Here is a 13684-nt window from a genome sequence, read left to right on the forward strand (position 1 = left end):
ATAGCTACCGACCGTAGCGAGAACCTTGATACGAATCATTATGAATTGTAAGTTCTCAATAGGTAAATAACACCATATCATGAATTCTAATTACCATGAAAGACTCACGACCGACAAAGTTTTGTCGGTTGTGAGTTTTTCATGGTAATTAGAATTCATGATATAGTATTATTTACCCATTGAGAACTTACAAAACTTACTCGGCCACTTAAATAACTCTGCGAAAAATGAGATTCTCATGGCTAATTCACGCACCCCCAGCATCCAGCATTGTTAAGTGGCTCGTACTTACTTGGAAACCTTGAGATGTTAATGAGAGTAAATTCTTATTAATTTTGACACTAAATAAGACATCACATAGCCCACGAGCATTAAAAAGCTTACCCTAAAGCCTGACGAAATAAAATTTTTAAATAAAAATTGCCGATGAAACAGGATTGCTGACACATCTGCTATTAGTATGATCGAATTCATCAAAATGCAAGCAAAAATTAACGTATAGTTCAGTCTCAGCTACTAAAACTTACCCATATCAGGCGCTAAAGTATTTGAAAAATTATTTGGGATGAGTAAAAGTCCCTAGGTCACTGCAGTAAATGTATCACCCTATTAAAAATATGAAAGTCCTGCCAAATCACCAGCATAAACACTTGTAAAATAAAACATGTTATCTCTTAGATCACACCTCCGATTTTATACTTACTTTGCATGAAGTCACCACCGCAAGAAATTTTAAAGAGGCAGGAAAGAAAAAACCCACAGAAGTACAATACATATATTATGTATTTTCTATTGTCAACCACAATAATATTTCCAATTTTCTCTTCTATCCCACATCTAATTTAGCGAAACAATTACTCTTATTCTCTTTCGAATAGAAAATTATTTAAGAGGACTGGTCGATACATACAAACTATCGTCAATACTTTCTCCGATGAACGTCCACTATCACTGCACCAACTTGCACAAATCAAATCCACATCCACAAATATGTCACTTCTGCCACAATGTCCGTCTTCTTGGCGACAGGTAACAGTGAAGCAATGGTACCTTCCTCCAATCTGGGCACCTCCAATTCAGCAAGAATTTTCTCCTCGTCTTCTCGTCCAAGGCCACAGATTATTTTCTGATATCACAAGGACCGATGTGAAGCTCAGACACCTAAAATTAATAAATAATAAAATACCATGTAACTTATTAGGTCAAATCATTTCCAATTTTTGGTATTTCTGCATGAGAAATCAAATTACTAGGCTCGTAAATATAGTAAATATTTTTATTGTTTTAAACTATAGCATAAGATAATTTGAAATGATGAAAGCCGACGTGTAATACACCATAGGGCAAGCTAAGAAGCAATATTCGAACCTATAAACTTGGCAGCTTATTCCTAGTTTCTCCTTTAACCACACGTTTACCGAATGAATTAATACAAAAAAGACAACTAAAATGCAAGAATTTTCAAAAGAATTGCTGCTACAATATTTTGAATCACCATGGTGATTCAAAATTTATTTTATTTTGCATGTTTGTATTGTGCATTTTTAGTACTGAATAGTACTATAGTACTTCAGTACTGAATAGTTCGGGATGTTGATGCATCAACATCCCGAAGCCACTTCTAACTTAAAATTACATCCAAATAATTACAGCGAGAAAGAGTACATACCTCACAGCTTTTCGTAGGGGTGAAATGTTTTCTTCTTATCGCCAAAATGCACTTCTTCTTCAACTCAGGATCTTTTGGAAAGCTAAAACCTTGAACCATGTCCCGGAGTTTCCATTACGTCATCCCGACAATAAACACACGAAAGGCATTTTTAACAAAAATATCTCACAAACACGTTTCTGAAGCCCAGTGAATGAAATTAAAGAATAAGGGAAACTTCACTATTACCAGACACTCTATTTTTCACAAACTTAACCACAAAAATCCCTGAAATGTGGTAAGACGTTACGTAAACGACGCGATCTCCAACGCCTTGTGCTAGCTTGTGAAGACATGTGATCTTTCTAGGAGGATATGGCACGATGGCACCAGATGGCACCACCCGCGAAAGAAAATAGTCCCAGACCGAATACAGTTTTATCGATGAGATACAATTTTATCAATGTATATGAATTTGCCAGTCCTCTTGCATCTTTTTTCGTCATTAAAGGAAATAAAGAAACAAAACCTTCTAAGTAACTTCCTAAGCGCGATTTTTGTATCTTGATTGTCCACCCTCGTATTTAGGTACGAAAACTTCCTGTGCCGTCTGGGAATACTTACTATCCTGTTTTTCAAAACTTTTCCCACCTGGTTTTGGACCCCCCCCCAAACGAAATTCCTGACTACGCCACTGTACACAATAGTTTCTGTAATTGTGTGAAAAAAGCTCATTTAGAAGTTCTTCCCTTCACGTTTTAGGATGTAACCTATTTGTGTGGCTGACAATGAGACATCGCTAGAGTGATGTTCAGTATTAGAATGCCGATCTTATTTTCTGAAACGAAATAGGTGTGGTAGAAAAAAGTCACAGCTTTCTTCCACATAGGCCCGGGTGCGATTCTCATCTTAAGATTTTGTAGTATAAGTTCCGTTGAGAAACTACTAATACCAAGTACCTCGATAGCCGAGGTTGTTAAATCTCTAGTTCGTGATATTGTAATATGTAGGTCCTGGGTTCAAGACCACATGAAGGCTAATTTTTTTTATGCCCTATAACTTTAGAAATCACTGTTGCAACTCATCCCCATTCGTTTAATTTAGTTTATTAGCGATTTTTTAAATTTTTATGTTAATTTATGGATTTTTAGTTTTTATTTTATCCTACCCTTCCTGTACCCTTCATTGAGGCTGGCCAAACCCTTCCCGTACCCTCCAGGAAGGAGAGGGCATACCCACCAATGTTCTAAAATACCCTTCGTGTACCCTTGCTGAAGGGTACAGGAAGGGTACACTTATCCTTCCTGTACCCTTCATCGAGGCTGGCCTAACCCTTCCCGTACCCTCCAGGAAGGAGAGGGCGTACCCACCAATGTTCTAAAATACCCTTCGTGTACCCTTGCTGAAGGGTACAGGAAGGGTACACCTATCCTTCGTGTACCCTTGCTGAAGGGTACAGGAAGGGTACACTTATCCTTCCTGTACCCTTCATCGAGGCTGGCCAAACCCTTCCCGTACCCTCCAGGAAGGAGAGAGCGTACCCACCAATGTTCTAAAATACCCTTCGTGTACCCTTGCTGAAGGGTACAGGAAGGGTACACCTATCCTTCCTGTACCCTCAATGGAGGGTAAACCTCTCCTTAATGGAGGAGTTTATTTTTATCAGGGCTACGCAATGAGGGACTAAAAAAAGTCATTCTAAATGAAAAAAATGTGGCATGAATGCTGGAAAAACAAACATTCACTGTTACAGGCATATGCGGAAGCCTAAAAGTAAAAAGCCATTTAATTTTTTTAAACTCGTAAGTAAAGGTAAATATATTATACATATAGATCGATCACAATGAACATCAGCGTGAAAACCTCGATATGCCATTTACTTGGTAAATTTTGATCGATTAAATGACTTCATAATGAGTATCCCATGGCCATCACTGCAAGAGGTAAAAACCCACAACACACAGCCCGGAGTTGTTTTTGTTACTCTCTTTTTCCCTTCCATTTCTGCAAAAAAACGATCCAATGAAGAAATTTTTTTCCAATCCAAGTCAGATTCATGCAAATAAACTGTAATGGCAAGTCAAGAAGTTGACGAAGTAACCAGAATATGCCCGGACGGGTCTCGCTACATTACAAAAACATAAATCAGTGAAAATAAGCACACAAGCAATGGGATAATTAAGAAAATGTCAGTGGCTTTCCTGTAAAATTGATGGGATAGATGTTATGGCTCTGACAAGAAAAAATAATTCATTAGGTGATTAAAAAAGTAAGAAGGTTGACTTTTAATTACTTAATTAAAAGTCAACTCTCCCCCAAAATGCTGCTGCTACGACTGTCATTCCTATAACTGAACAAATCCCCAATTTCATACCTTCTCCCGAGATGAATCCCTCGAAAATATTTCTTGTAATGGTCTTGGCTCTGACCCCTGCTTTTTGTATTTGAGTTCAAGCATTTTGATGCATTTGCTAAAATTGATTCCAATGATATTCCTTTACACAGGATAATGGAACGAATTCTTCATGCAATTCACCTGGAGTTAATAAGAAGACTGTCATCAAGGAGGGAGAGACAACATAGTCATCTCATAAGACACATCTCATCAAGAGCAGCGGATGGCTCATCATAAAAAATGCACATTTCAACTCAAAGAGGAGAGGCTTTTGACAATTTTCATTTTCCTCAAGCATCTGATGCAAGTAAATTTTTACAGGTTTTTATGAGCCCTTGCTGAGCAATGGACAGTTGCTTATGAACAAAAACATGGAGACTCCTCTTTGATGTTTGTACAAAGTTTCATCATAATAAGCATCAAAAGCTGAAAAGGAAGTAATATACTTCCATCAGCAAATTTCATACTATATGTTTTTGGAAGGCGTCCAGAGAATTAAAAGTAAGTTTTGTGTTAAAATGTTGCTAGGAATTAAGAGAAAATTTAATTCTAATTGTACATACAATAAATATCATTATAAAATTTATCTGCAATGATATAAATAAATACAACATATTGTGGACATGCAATCTACACTTCCATGAAGATAAAATATGGCACATGTCACACTATCGATATCAGGATTGTTGAAAAACTTGAAAAATTTAGCAAGATCCTGAGTAAGACTGAAAAAACAATTTTTACTAAAACAGAGGGAATGGAGGAACTTCTTAATTCAGTTCTCAAACTTGCAATCCTTGCCGATCTAATATGGAATATAATTTTACTTTATAGTGTGCAATTAAATTTTGCTCAAGCGATCAATTAGTAAAAAGTTAAGGCATTTTGTTTCAATCATAAGAACTCATTAAATTCCACATGTTAATAGGTCTATGTTCCTAAAATATGACACACACTGCAAGGAATTACTAAAAATAGGGGTTTACCTCGACTCATCACATTTTTCCTAAAAGAAATTAGAACCTTGAAAAAACAACACCCAGCTAGCTAAAAGTCTCAAAAAAATATTGAATGAATGAAGGGTACAAAATTATGTATTAAGAGCAGAATTGGTAACTGAAAATTAACTGAACATTGCATAATTATCATACACTCTCTTCAATTCTCACCTTCAAAGAGCAAGGTGGCATCGAAAGAGGAACTGGCCCCATTACCCTGAATATTTGGAATTTCATATGCCAATGACTTAGTCCAGGGTGAGCTCTACCCTCATATATCCAACAAACCTACGGGTTGAATCACAAATACATTGAAGTCTTAAGTAAACCCCAAAAACTTTTCTAGTTACAGCCTTGCGAAAGTATTTCAATCAAGCTTATAAAACATGAACCAATAAATAAGTAAATGAAGAAGCTAACATAAGACTCATACTGACCATTATTGATGGTACAATTACAATAGATTTCCATTATGAAAGAGAATTATTTATCCCTACATATTTCTCTATCAACACCATGAAGCCCTAGTGCATCCAAGTTAAGGACACTACTTTCCATCAGTAACTGGTCTTCTGATAAGAAAATTTCAATACACTATCTATAAAACAAACTGATGCTTAGTAAATAAACATACACATTTCGTTGCCATGAAATGAATTTATTATTGAACAGAAAATTGGAGGTGGCTTTGGTAAATTAGTAATTTATTTTTTAATGATTAAAAAATATGAATTTATATTTGAAAACCATGCTGTACTATGTATTGTTCACTATTTTTCCACCATATATTTTTAATAAAGTATGTTTTTCAACATCTCATGTGTTTAATTCCCAAACTACCAACCATTCCAAGCAGCAATCAATATCCCAATAACCTCTAGACAACATTGTTGATGTTAACATACGACAAGTATGGAATATCCATTTTAATCCAAGTAACAATAAATGGATATTTATCAAATATCCAAAGGACCCGCCAAACAACATTGAAGCAATGTCCAAGAGTGGACATTCATTACAGCACAAGTAGATATCTTCACAACGTCCAATGAGTAGATAATGGGTGTTCTTATTAGGGTTAATAGTAATCCGAAGACATACAAACAAAACATCTGTGCACTTCAATACTATAGATAACATGTGCTACCAATGGATACTGCTCGAATAATAATTTTTTAATATCACCAATATTACACCTTGGACATATATGCAATATTATTTTTATAACTCGCCATGGATGTTACAAACAGGATATCTATGTAACCTGGACAAAATACCCATCGTGTAATAACATGTTTTGGATATATCAACCTTATTTGATATTTGATGGATATAGTCAGCTGCTTGGGGTATAATAGAAAAATTTATAGTTTTATCTAGTTATGGTCAACCTGCCAGCTCCCCCTTTACCCTCCCAAATCCATCAAATCCTCAACGGTCGTGGATTCAAAGATGGATACTGTGATATTCAAACCAGAACATGAAGGGTACTAAATAAAACCCTATACATATTTGTTACAGTTAAAATGTGAATGACTTGTACATTAATCAGGGTGACCAACACATCAAAGGAGAAAAATTCATGCATAATTCCTGGTTTTCAAGAGAAATTTCACAACATACCAGGTTAATCTTACGCGATTATTCTGATAGGTAAGAATTTTAAAACACCCAAAATTACTTAAATACTTATAAATAATATATACTTCAAGATGTTCCTCAATGAGGTATATAACACAAATATATCCAAGGTTGGGCACACACCAGTGACGTCATTGCAACATTAGCAGAGCCGGAACGCACTTTCCTTAACTTTCTTTAGAAGTGAAATATTAGTCTGTGTGTTTTTGTTGTTACAAGTCATTATTTACATTTTCTTACTACATTTTTGTTTTGGTTTATAATGTATAAGTTACAAATTTTGAGGCAATAAAATTGATAAAAGTGATTTGACTATTATGTCTTTTGTTAACCAGCGCCAGAATGGCATACCGGCGAGTTCCAGCACCATGACACCACTGGCACACACAGTACAGAGCACAATTAAAGATACAAAATATTCACATATGTACCTATATTTTCGGTGGCACTATCGCTTTCCTCAGAGTAAGGAAAATGACCATCTTATAAAAAATAGTATATTTATGTATGTATTTACAAGGACAATGAATTAGCCCAAATTGTATTTCAAATTTAAATTTATTCAATACAAGCCTAAATTCTGCTCCGACCTGATCATTAGATGTTGACGTCACCTGGCATTCTATTCTTCATGTTTTTTAATCTTATTTGAGTCAAGAGTGCTAGACATTTTGACTCTGTTGTCTTGTCTGACATTCCACGTTTTAATGCAGCTATAAAAATTCTACTAAGATACTACACTTTAAAATTATGACAAACACGTTTTAGTCCAGAAAATGGGTGTTGAACAGGAAAAATTTTATGTGAAATGAATTTCATACAAAAGATTTAGAAATTCTTGGATGGAGCAAAAATTCATGAATAATTCATGCATAATTCCAGAGTCTAAACATATATGCACAATTCCAGATTTTCTCGGTTGCTGGACACCCTATTATGTATTGCTACATGTTGTTCTATCAGTAACTAAAATCTAGGACCTTGATTTCAAATATGTAGCTTCCTACAAATAGGAAATATTCCCACTTGGAAGTCTTTGCTCTTTGGCGATAACAACTACATTTCCACATATTCACTGCAGGGGTGGGAACGAGGGATGGTCAGAGGGGAATGGTTTGGGGAAGGGAACAGCACACTGCTGATCTCGTGCACTAGCAACCACTGCCTGTATTGTTCCCCCTGGTCAAAATCCCCCAAATATTTTTCTGGCTACAGCCTTGTTGTGCATTCATAAGCCACAACTGCTCTCTGAGCCTGAAACTGCAGCCAATCGGTAGCAAAGTGAAGCAGAGACAGTGGCTAAAGCATAAGATCCACAAATTTGCCTAAGCTGTCTTTGCCAAACCTCTTCTCACCCCCTAAAAAGTTCATGGCCTGGGAAGAACTCAGAGAAATGAATGGCTACTGAAACATGCTTCAGTTGCACTATCTATGATAAGAATACATGTTGGGAGTGTGCTCCAATACCCATAGTCACAATCTATTGACACTTATGAGTTCAAGTCTTGTATACATCCCTTTACCATATGAGTAAATAATAGTAAGCTCATAGGCAGATCTAAGGGGGGGGGGGCACGCACCCCCCCCCAGACCCTTAAAAAATATGCAAGATTTTTAATATGGTCCTGTTATCATTTCGTTCGTTTTGTATTACGGGGTATCCTTGTGCCCCCCCCCCACCCCCCCAAAAAAAATCCTCAACCTGGCCTTGCTTGTGTCCCCCAAAAAAGAAATCCTGGATCCGCCCCTGAGTAAGCTTATGAATAATTGCGATGAAATGTCTTTCTTTCCGTGATAAGAAGGGCACTACAAAACTTGCAGAGGCGGATACATAAGGGAGGATGCACCCCCTCCTTGTGGGACCGCCATTGCCTAACATCGCAGAACCACAATTCCACAATTATAACTATTTTATATCATAAGATGGCATTGCCTTCTACATGTGTACAATCATTTTAAATAAAAACTTTCTTAAACTTTGCTTGTGACTTCATTATTTTTCGGTACAATAAAAGTAAAGGTAGCTCAACATATCTTTTGCCCCCCATTCATAATTTTTTCAAATAGGCATGGTTGACCCTCTGACCCTGACCCTCCAAAATTCTGGGCATGAGCAGTGGTGAAAAAATATATGTAATTAGCTCCCTGGAAATAGTATGTAAAAAATTCCTTGTTTTGTTTAGACTATGCATTTGCTGTTTTGGAACAAATGCGAATATGAGTTGGACAAAAATGGAGATTTTCTCATTTGAAGAATTTACCCAAATGAGTGACAAGGCATGAAACTACGTAGGGCAATAGAATTAAGCAAAATCATCGGCATCATTAGGTAAATAGGAATAGATACATATTTGGAATATTGGCTGAGACATGAAATGATCATCCTTCAGTTTTTTTCTAGTAGTATGTTCTTCAAAGTTCTCTTCATTTTCCTCAAATTTAGGAGACATTTCATCATCACTAAATTATGGTCACTATCACTATCAGCCCCAGGGTTGCTTTTGTAGACTTTTATCAAGTTTCTAAATCTCTCCTTCACCAAATGTAGTCTTCATGGGTGAAATTGGATGGAGATAAGATTATTGAATATTACCCTAGGCTATAACTGGTCTTCAGTGTCACAGGTCATAAAATGGCTCTCGACTCAGTGAGGAATGGGGTATCTTGGGCGTGAAGTTCTGCATGCCTCCATTTGGTGAGTTTGCAACAATATTTGTGAACATTTGTTTAGATTAAAGGGAGGATTAACATCTTTGACTTGCAAGGGCAGGGTGCCTTTTAAATGTATTCAAAGGGGTTGTTTCATGGTGTGTGTGTGTGAGAGCACTGACTTGTTTGTGCATGTTACTAGTTCTCTAAGCCAAGTATTTAATATTTTTATTTTAGTTAATTTTGACATTGACTGCATGCTTTGAAATGTGTGGCTAATGGTGACATTTTATCATAATTATCTTCCAGAGACTGTAGTGGCAGCCATTGCTATTGAACAGAGATGGCTACTTGTGAAGATGGAGAACAGACATGGAGGCATTTTAGTCGCTGAAATTAAAAAATACTGGGAAAGGAAAAGGACAAAAAAGAATTGAAAGTATCCTGATGTAAGTAATTCTTCATCCATGGAGACTGATGATGACAGAATACTGAAACCACCATCACCTGGTAAATGTTTACATATAAGAATTTGCTTTTTTGAGTGCTTGTAAGTGTGCAAATATAAGTGTAAAGCTTATCTATTCTGTTTTCAGTTGCATGAGTGCCTCCTAAGAAGGAAATATTGCACTTAAAGATTCCTCAAACAATGTTGGAGTAAAGGAGCCTGAAACTTTTCTATAGAATTGCAGTGTTATTTCTGAAGAATAAGTGAAGTCCAATTGTTAGCACCTGGCGCACCCAATGAGGTCAGGGGTATCGGGGAAGATTTCTCGGGATTTGCACCGCGTAAGGTCCTCCATTTCTCCCTTCAATGTTTCCGCAAGCAACTCACCAATCGTCTTCGGGGATTCTGGAATCCAAGGTTGGATTCCTAAATCGTGTGATTCCTGAATCTCTGAAGACGATGGGTAAGTTGCTTGTCGAAACGTTTGAATGAGATCTGGAGGACCTTATCCGGTGCAAATCATGAGAAATCTTCACTGCTATTGTTAGCTGGGAAAGAACCTGAAAGAGGAGTATTTGGTTGGTATTTCATTTACATTGTCAACTGTTTGACTTCATAGCCTCCTAAGTGTTAATATGCTCATGGTACTTTATATAGATTATCACTTTGAGTCTTAAACTTAAGTTATGATACCATCATTACCTCCTTGTTGATATTTAATTTTATGATAACTCTGGGATGTACTTAGAAATTAAAAATGCTGTGCCACTATGTTCAATGGTACTCAGCAATTACCATAGATAATTAATTATCTGGTTATCTCATTTTTCAGATTTTATTTCATGAAGGAAAGATCTTCGAACATCATGTTTAAGAGCAGTCAGAATTATCAAATGAGGACTGGGCTTAACAAAAGTCAACAACAAGTGTTGTAACCTAATACAGAATGAGTTAGCTGTGTCTTTCTGTTTGAAGGGCCACTCAGAAAACAAGATAGCCTTAGAAGTGCATTTTAGCTCCATTATAAATGTCACATTTGGTAAGTACTTTGTAATCATTGGTGCTTTCGATTTACTCTTCCCTTATCTTGGAATACAGTTGAATGAATAGAGCTTTTCAGCATATGTACATATTTCATTTTCAGCATAATATCTAATCCAATTATGAATACTTTGCAGGCAGTGTAAAAGCCAAAATAAGCCTGATTTGATACTATCAGTATGAAAAGAAGCATCAGGGAATGATTCCAGGCCTTGAAATACAGAGCAGAGAAAGGGAATAAGAAACGAGAAAGTGTTCTGAAAGGCAATTCAAAGGGGGTCTCGAAGAAACATGATTCTTCCAATTTGCCTATCTCAGAAACTGCTAGCGTGGAAGGGCAGTTTTGCTTGTAGTCTCATAACATGATTGTTGGATAAGGTGAGGTCAGCGACTGATCACTGTAACGACAGACACAGCTAGAAATGTCATTAATGCTGCTTGATTTTTGTCTCACAAGGGAGTAGGAATGATTCTTTGCCTTCTTGAATGCCCTATTTTTTATGATTTTCAGAATGCCAAATGCCGCTAGGAATAGGTCCAAGTTTGGTTGAATATCCTTTCGTATAGCTGAAATAAATTAATTTTAGTTCATTTCTTTCCTATGAACCTAACTCAAATGCTATAGAATGCCCTACCCTTAAGCAGCTCCATTGGTGAAGTGGTGAAGATTACGGCTTATTCCAAATATGGAGACATAGAATGCTGCAGGAACGCTAGGGTGTGTTTGCTTGTGGTGATCAGCTTCCTTATCATCATAGAACACAGCAATTTCATAATAGGGCATTCATAATCGTGCTTGCTATGGCAGTGAACAACTGAATGTGTAAATTGTATGAAGAAAACTTCTTTAAAAATAACATTTCTTAATTACCATATGCTGATGTTCCCTGTCACCACAAGCTTGAATGCGTATGTCCTCGTATGAAATGGCTGTGTTTCTTGGCGATTAAGGAGTTGACCACTAAAAGGAGAGGCCACATTAAATAGTGTACACTAGTGTTGCTATTGCATTTCATGCCTCCGTGTTCGGAATTAGGCTTCAATATATTATGTCAAATATAACTTTTTTTAAATATTCCCCTGCCTGTTAGGATCTGCTGCAACAGAAAATTTGAAAATGAATTCAATCTAGACTAAAAAATTGAATGCAAGTTTATGTTAAGACCCCAACCCTAACTATAATTAATGATGTAAAACTATAATTTGTTAATTCTCCTATTTTGATATTGGAGTCATGTGTGAGACTAATGTTTTTCGTACTGTTCCTTGTGGGGGATCCATTGTGCTTGAGACTTTTACATAAGTATTGCTGTAATTCTATAATTTCCACTTGAAAATGATCATGCTATCTGCTGGTTAGCTATATCTTTTGTTTTGTATTGATGGAGACCTGTCTATTTCTTTCCATTTTGGGTTATGAACTACCTTGTAGCTCATTGTTTTTTCCAACAGTCATTTCCCCAGGTGGGGCTGTTCTGATTACAAAATCAGTTGCTCTGTGGTGTTTGGTGCTTGTGATATCATTGCTGTTGTGACCTCTAAATACCGTTTGCTTGAATATATAATGGATTTTAATGCTTGCTGCGAAAATAAAAGTTTATTTTCAAAATTCTGTCGATTCTGTTGATTTCTCTATTAAACCCAGACCTAGAAATTATTTGAATTTAATGGAATACCCCGCCTTGGTAGCAGTATCAACGTGATATAAAAAAATCCCGATAGATGGCGCCACTGTCGCGATGTTGCTCAGTTAGTTCTCGATAGTGCCGGTAGGTGTCCCTTGCGTCTGTGACGTCACCGAAAAGAAACTGTTGCCTAGGGGGGCCTTCACAGTTCGGCGTTGCGTTGACGCCGCGGCTAGCGAGCCAATCAGAGTCCGTCTTTGAGAATTGATGACGTCACGTCTCCAGCTCGCTGCGTCGTCGCAGAAAAACTGAACCTGTCGGATTTTCTCTGCGTCAAGGCGGCAGTACGCCGACGATTTCGAATTGGTGTTTGTTTCTGGGTATACAAATATGCAAGATTAGCTCTAATGGGAGTGGCAAATGCTATTTATTTCATTATTTACTATTAAATTGAAGTGTTCAGCTTAGATATTTCGTATCTTTCCTAAACATAAGACAAATGTTAACCCTAAATTAGATTACAATCACTGAGGAGCATAGATTAGCGTAACTAATACCCGTAAATGGTATCAAAAGCTAAATACAGCGTGAGAGGTGCTTTTTGGTAGCTAAGGTAGTTAAAATTCCATTTTATATCCAATAATTGTGCCCTCATGATCTACTCAGTTAGAGCTATTTAGATAACATGACTAGGACAATCTGTTTGAACAATAGATATCATTAATAAATATTCCTGATAAGATTCCACGTTACTCATGTTCATTGAGTGTATGTAATTAGCTATTTGTCGAATATTCCGAGCTAGGAAATAAAATTTAAAGGTCATAATAATGCATAGGCAAGGGCCATCACTACATGCATTATTATCGACTTTATGGTCGCCATATTAACTTCAAATGCTATTTATAGTTAAGAAGAATATTTTAAGAAATGAAATTGTGTTAACATGCAGAAAACAACGTATGTATTGTGCGATTAGTTCGAAATCATAAGATGATATGCTCACAGGCTGATTTTTAGGAGCCGACGCTTTTTGCCTTTCATTTGTTTTCGCAACGCAGAGCTGTGAAGGGCTCCAACTTGCTGCGATGAGTTAGCTCCGCCCCCAAGTACGCAACGCCGAGCTGAATTCCAATTGCAATTATAGCATAAATTATTCCCAGTACTCCAAATGTCTCCTTTTTACCTCTTTCTTGTGCAATAATATGTGAAATTATTCCAAACCCTGGTAAAATTAAA

General features: G+C 36.6%; 1 protein-coding gene and 2 long non-coding RNA genes across 4 annotated transcripts in view; 2 read left to right on the top strand and 1 right to left on the bottom strand.

The window, feature by feature from the left end:
* The window catches only part of LOC124161160 (arginine-glutamic acid dipeptide repeats protein), an 80779-nt gene extending 76381 nt beyond the window's left edge, over positions 1-4398 (top strand). Inside the window, exon 5 of the mRNA XM_046537392.1 lies at positions 4154-4398. The gene's annotated coding sequence lies outside the window, so the exon portion shown is untranslated. The remainder of the gene's footprint in view (positions 1-4153) is intronic.
* Positions 4399-4882: 484 nt separating this feature from the next.
* On the bottom strand, positions 4883-5849 carry LOC124161161. The gene is made up of 2 exons (XR_006865328.1): positions 5479-5849; positions 4883-5329 (listed from the first exon to the last, which is right to left on the bottom strand). It is a non-coding gene; the product is annotated as an uncharacterized LOC124161161 (long non-coding RNA).
* Positions 5850-9240: 3391 nt separating this feature from the next.
* LOC124160290 lies at positions 9241-12429 on the top strand. 2 transcript variants are annotated; one of them, XR_006865137.1, is made up of 6 exons: positions 9241-9377; positions 9641-9841; positions 9928-10357; positions 10612-10818; positions 10958-11198; positions 12285-12429. It is a non-coding gene; the product is annotated as an uncharacterized LOC124160290 (long non-coding RNA). The 2 variants fall into 2 exon arrangements; XR_006865136.1 differs by lacking the exon at positions 12285-12429 and having other exon boundaries at positions 10958-11887.
* The last annotated feature ends 1255 nt before the right edge of the window (positions 12430-13684 follow it).

Source organism: Ischnura elegans, chromosome 6, assembly GCF_921293095.1.
Source record: "Ischnura elegans chromosome 6, ioIscEleg1.1, whole genome shotgun sequence".
Taxonomy (NCBI): domain Eukaryota; kingdom Metazoa; phylum Arthropoda; class Insecta; order Odonata; family Coenagrionidae; genus Ischnura; species Ischnura elegans.